The 6,905-nt window shown below is 38.3% G+C and overlaps 1 pseudogene; it reads right to left on the reverse strand.

Moving 5' to 3' along the window:
- Window positions 1-6,088: 6,088 nt before the first annotated feature.
- On the reverse strand, window positions 6,089-6,634 carry LOC101561006 (annotated as a pseudogene).
- Window positions 6,635-6,905: the final 271 nt, after the last annotated feature.

The following is a 6,905-nucleotide window of genomic DNA, read 5'->3' on the forward strand; positions in this document are numbered from 1 at the left end:
GACTATACGATATTTACACATGTGTGTCTGGTTTATCTGAATCAAATTTTTTAAAAATTATGTTTTATGCTGATAATTGGCTTTTGTTCTGGAGCCTGGAACTTTCTTAGCACTAAACAGAGAGTACATAGAGCCAGCACCCAATAAAGCCATCAGGCATTGGGTGTCTAATGAACTTTCCTGGGCAGAACTCTTCCACACACATTGTTGCAGTGTCATTGCTAAGAGTATGCTCTTTATAAGCAAACCCACCTGGAAGGGGAAAAGCATGAGGAAGCCTGTTCACAGCACTCTCCAGACTCCATCTGTGCCTTTTTCTCTCCATGATTCAACTACAATATCCTTAGCTATAATAAACCTTAGATGTGAGTATAGCTGTATGCTCAGTGCTGTGAATTCTAGTGAGTCACCAAACATGAGGTGGTCTTGTGAGTCCCAACACTTTGGGATAAAGTAGAAGAATAATTATGAGATATTCCAATCATGGAATTTCTCACTGGCTGCAGACAAGATAATCTGAGCCTCAAGAAGCTGATCCTTGCAATGTGAAACTCATCTAATACATTTAAATTCATGAATTTACAAGGATCTTTTAAAAAGGAATTGGCATGCCTGCAGTCCTATTTACTTAGAAGGCTAAGGTGGGAGGCTGGAAAATTTAAACAACTTAGCAAGGCCCTGTCTCAGAATAGGAAAATGGAAAAATGCCTCTGGGGTATAGCTTAGTGGTACAGTGTTTGCCTAGCGTGCATGAGTCCTGAGTTCAATCCCCAGAACTGCCTTTGGAGAATGATAGCAAGCTAAAGCATTTCCCTCTAAACTGGTAAATAAAGGGAAAAGAATAAAATCTTTATCCTGCCTTTTGTAAATGAACTGTAGCATCAGTACCCACATGAAGAAAATAACAGGTGAACAAAAGCACCTTTATAAATATAAGATATATCATATACAGGTACAAATTCCCTATGACGAATGTGATCATTATGTATATCTAAATTGTACCAATAAACTTAATGTAAAAAATAAAAAAAAAAGAATTGCTAGGATTTGTCTATCATCATTTAGTAACCACCAATGGATTTATTGGATCTTCTAAGCATTGAGCATCTCATTTGCTAACTGCCACACTGACACATACTGTGGCCCAGGTGTGAGGAGATGCCACTACCTGTAATCTTGCTAAAGTGATCAAGCAGCCTCAACCAGATCTGAGCTCTGTATCAGTGAGATGGGATCTTTAAAAGTCTTGAACTGGGATTGGTGGTGCATGCCTGAAATTCCAGCACTTGGGAGGCTGAGGCAGGAGGATCACTGTGAGTTTGAGGCCAGCCTGGGCTATAAAATGGGTTCAAGACCAGCCTGAACTACATAGTGAGACCCTGGCTTAAATCAATCAATTAATCCATCCATCCATCCATCCATCCATCCATCCATCCATCCATCCATCCCTTGGTTCCTCAGCCATTCTAGCAGATGTGTGTTTCATACTTTTTAATGAAAAATACTTACTTTAGCATAACAGTAGCTGGCTGCAAGCCTCAGTAGCTGCACGGGGGGGGGATATAGGAAGAAATCTTTGTGTTCAGCCCCTTGGTGCAATGAATAGCAAGGTGTATGCATGTGTGTCAAACTGTTAGTGTATCAGAAGGTGAGTTTTACCCATATTACATGTCATGTTACATTTTGTGTACTTATAATTCATTTTATTAAATGGTTTCTTTTGATTTTCTTGAGTTGTCATTATTCAATAATGACAATTAGAAATTAGCCCGATTCAATACAATGTTGCATGAAAATCCATTTTTACAACTGTGGGAAGAGGTGAATCATCAAGTAACTCAGTACTGATGATGACTCGGATCATGTAAGCCAAAGAAGTTGTGACAGTGAGACAGAGCAAGATACAACAGAGAAGTACAGAATGAAGACCTTGATTCAAAAGAGGAACAAAATGTTGGCTTTCCTTGCAGCCTTTCTTTTTCTCTCATTTTTGGTCTGCAAACTTAGGTTGTTAACCCTCCAGAAGAGAAAATTATTCTTATTACCCTACAACATATGCAGTTGTCACTATCTGTCTGAATATCAAACATCTTAGGCATAACATGGAACAGGTATTTTCCATCAAGTATTGATATGTTAAACTTTAAGTCCCTGCAAAATATGAAGACAAAAATTTAAAAAATAAAAAAATTGAAAAAATATGAATAAACAATTACATAATTTTACACAGAAATTAAGAAATTTAACCATATACAGCATTGTAGGAGGACTGTCCTGTGACTTTTTTTTCTTGTCTCTTGTTTTCATTTGTTGCCCCCTTTTAAAACAAAAAAAAAACATTTACTTGAGAGACAGTATGGCAGTAATTGGTATGTCATGACAAGCAGTACGTATTTAGAAGACCAAAATGACAGGTATTCCAAGCATGACCCTACCATTACACATTGCTATCTTCAGTGCAGCTGCTTTGTTCACAGTTATCAGCATATATAGTTAGTCAGGGTGAGAACCCTACAATTAACTTCTAGTTTCAAAAACATGCTGCAGATTCTCATGATCATTGACTTACCCATCTTGTGCATATAAATGTATGGCTTTGCCCCTGTCATGTTTCCCAGCTTTTCTTCTTACCCTCTCCTCATTGTCTAATCCTCATGTTCTCCCTTTCCTTTTAATTGTGTTATACTATACCTTTCTATTTGTATTTCTTCTTTTCAGTTCTTGTACTAGGGAGACTATACAATATTGACACATGTGTGTCTGGTTTATTTCACTTATGAGCGTATCTTCAAGGGGCATCCACTTAAATATAAAGACTTTGAGTTTATCATTCTTTATAGCTGAGTAATACTCCATTGTATAAAAATACCACATTTTTTCATCCATTCCTCAGGTGACAGGCATCTTGGTTGCTTCCAAGATTTGGCTATCACAAATTGTGCTGCTATAAACATAGGCACACATATATCATTATGATATGATGTTTTCAGTTCCTCTGGGAAAATTCTCAGTAGGGAGATAGCTGATTTCAATGGGATTTCCAGTCCTAGTTTTTTAAGGAGTCTCTACACTGATTTCAATAATGGTTGCACCAGTCTACATTCCCACCAGCAGTGGAGAAGGGTTCCTTTTTCTCTGCAGCCTCTCCAACATTTGTTGTTGGTTGATTTCTTTATGATAGCCATTCTTTCTGGGGTGAGATGGTGTCTCAGTGTTGTTTTAATTTGCATTTGATGGATGGCCAGTGATGTGGACCATTTTTTCATATATTTATTTGCTTCTTTAATTTCTTCCTCTGAGGAGTGTGTGTTCATCTCGCATGACTTTCAAGGTCAGTGAGGACTCAGGACACAGGAGAACCTATACTGTAACATTATGTAACTCAGTTGTGTTCCAAATTTTCTGATCAAGGAGATTACGGGGCCACAGAGCAATGTGATCGATGATGTAGAGTGTGCCTAAGGAGAGTCACATGGAGAGAAAACATTCTCTCAGGCTTTCACAGAGAGCAAATTGCTCAAGCAATGGCCGTGAGTCATCCACATGGCGACACTGACAAAGGATCTACAAGCTGAGGTGCAGGGTTTTAGGTTAAATCCTGAGGACATTTGACTGACCTTATCAGATACAAAAGTCACATTTCTTGTTATACAGGTCTTGCTTTATCTTGGTCTTAACCATCCAGCAGAAAAGTATGAAAAGGAAGTATAAAAAGTAAAGCTACATTTATATGTTGAGCTGTAAAAAGCTCAAATCAACAACTTCTGACATTGCCAGTCTTATGGAAAACCCACTACTATTATGGACTACTGGAAATATTGGGAGATTCTGCTGAATTCAAGCACCTACAATATTGAAATGACAATGGAATGCCCATCTCTGACAAAACTAACCAAAAAAGTGGGATACAAATGAACGACCCTTTTGTATCTGTATACTCAAAATAGTTAGGATACATACACAGCTCTATTCTCTTAATTCAATGAATAGGGAGGTTTGTTCTAATAGTGTTTGAGACAGGATATCATGTCTGCATCTTGTACAATGAATAACCACTAAAACAACATGTAATGTATTAATCATTGAAAATGTGCCAGTAATCAGTTGTGAAACTGTCTCATTGATACTTGTTTCTCAATGAAATTATAAAAAAGAAAAGATGATACTTTAAAATTATAACCCAAGTATTTCTAAATAATAAACTAATATTCAATATTCTAATTTAGGGACACAGCCATAAATGAAATAACTATGATGGAATTTAACTTCTCTCAGTAGTCTTTACTTTTTTTTTTTCAGAACCGGGGATTGAACTCAGGCCCGTGTGCTTGCCAGGCAAGCACTTATTCCACTGAGCCATCTCCCCGGCCCAGTCTTTACATTTAAAACATAATTTTGAGTTACTTGTTAGAAGATTTGGTCTATAAAAATTAATGTTTTGAATTATAAAACTAAAAATATGAATATATGGACTCAACTAATAAATGTATGTTCCTAATAAAAAAGAGGAACAAAACAGTAATATAAACAAATAATTGAGGGCTGGTCAAATAGTTCAGCAGATTAAAGTACCTGCAAGCAGGTGCAGGGTCCGTGCTAGTCCCGCCTCCGGGGTGCACTGAGATGGCAATTGAGACTGGGTGTGGTGGAGGGCACCTATAATTCCAGCTCTTGGAGGCTGTAAAAGGTGGATCACTACGATTCTGATCTAATAGTGAAGGGCCAGGGAAGATAGCTCAGTGGCATAAACGCCTGCCTGGCAAGCACAAGGTCCCCAGTTTGATCCCCGGTAGTGAAAAGAAAAGAAAAAATAGAAAGACATCCCCTGAACTCTGATCTAATAGTGAGACCCTGAACACCCTGTAGACCCTTCCCTAAAAATACAAAAAATAATAATGATAATTGACTAGTCAAAATACTTCAAAATGGTCATGTATATCTGAACAATCCAACTTTAGAACTAGGTTAGAAAGTGTTATTAGGTTCTGGCCAGGAGTGAAACCTGTTGAACAGAATACCAACATTGTGATTTGATGTTGAAAATTGTTGATAGAAGGTGAAATGCTACAAGGCACTGTGAAATACACTAATAATGAAATACAAGTAAAACATTCTATCTACATCAATGGTAATATTCAAAAATATATTTCTTATGACAACTGACTCTCTAAAACCCTTCATAACAGGACTTTATTATTCTAATTGTCAGAATCTAAAGGATTTATGGAGATGTGACAGATACAATGTTGAGATTTTTAAAAAAATGATAATCAAGAGATTTGGTTTCCTTCAGAATTGCTTCCATTTTGATGACAAAAAGACTTGCCAAGGAAGAAAAGATTTCAACAATTTGGCTGCTATTTCCTTATTTTTTGAAAGCTTTCTTTCAATTTGTCAAGCACATTAAGACACTATCCAAATACATGACAGTTGAAGAACAATTTGCATCATTTCATGCTTGTAGCTTTTGGCAATATATGTCAAATAAGCCTTCCAAATATGATATAAAAGCATATGCTTTGATAAATGTGAAGACATTTTATACCTTGAATTTAAAAATTGATCCTGGAACTCCATCACCAGATCTTTGTTTGTGCAATAATAAACCATATGATGTTGTGAACAGACCTGTTGCACCTATTTCAAAAAGTAACCAAAATGTCACATTTGACAACTGGTTCACTAGTTACCCATTGTTGTTGCATTTGCTAAAAGAACTCCTGTTAACTAGCACAGGAACTGTTTGTAAGAACAAAATGGAGATTCAAAAAATGTTTCTTTTTTTTCCAAGCAATTTTGTTGAAATGTGCCAAGAATACATTGGCAGCACAAATGTATGAACAGGGGGAAAAAATCACATCTATGATAATTTTTAAAAAGTGAAAGCTAATCTTGGGAGCTATCAGTTCCTCTCTCCCACCCCCTCCAAACTTCCAGCATTTCCATTATGGTTAAGCCTCTACTAAGTAGCATTAAAAAAAAAAGAATACAAGAACTTTTTTTGCAAAAAGAAAATACAACAGAAAACCCCAATAGCAAAAATGAAAGAACTGTTTTCCTTCTTACATGGCTCTTCCTGGACCTCTGATTAGCAGGCATACCGAATAGTGGAGAAGCACAACTTCAGGGTGTACGGGGAGGGGCTGCTTGGGTTTTTCACCTGATAATGGTTCAGGAAACCCAAGGTCTCCAGGGCAGCACTCTGGGATTCCCACTCCAGCAGCTCCGGGGAGCTGTACTCACTTTTACCTGAGAATACTTTCACAGAAGTTGGTTGCTTCACTCCCAGCTCATTGCAGATCTCAAAGTTCTCCAAGGCCACCTCCAGGAGGCGCTGAAGAAGTGCAGCGCGTTGCTGGGGTGCTGGATGTGGTTCTTGGCTGCCTGCTCTGGGGTGGAGAATCAATTGCTCCTTGATTCGCTGAAGTCTTTGTAACTGCAAGACCCATCTTGTAGCCCATATGACTGAACAGCCCTGATGGCTTGGCTGCTTGGAGACGCAGACATCCATCTGCCCAAACATGAAGTTGTTGTTCAGGTGAGTTATAGCCTGGTTGGGGGATTTTGTGGGGGTCATCCTAGTTCTTACCACCGCCACCCGCCACCCCGGCTTATCTACCACCACTGCCTTCATGCTGGTCGCTGGTGTTGTCAGTCTTCACCGCCACCTCCACTGCCCGCCATCACTCCAGACCACCTCAGCTGCTTGTCCAGCTGCTGGCTCTGCTCCAGCTACCAACACCACTTCTCATTTCTTGGATAAGGAACATTCTGTGACTGGAAGAAGGAAGGAAATTTCTATGTTATTTGCTTATTATTTCTTGCCTATATCTTGTAATATGAGAAACTACTTTGGCAGTAACAATACATAATGTACTAACCATTGTTACTCTCCCCCCCCAAAA

The sequence above is a fragment of the Octodon degus genome, unplaced genomic scaffold, assembly GCF_000260255.1.
Source record: "Octodon degus isolate 3935 unplaced genomic scaffold, OctDeg1.0 scaffold00055, whole genome shotgun sequence".
Taxonomy (NCBI): domain Eukaryota; kingdom Metazoa; phylum Chordata; class Mammalia; order Rodentia; family Octodontidae; genus Octodon; species Octodon degus.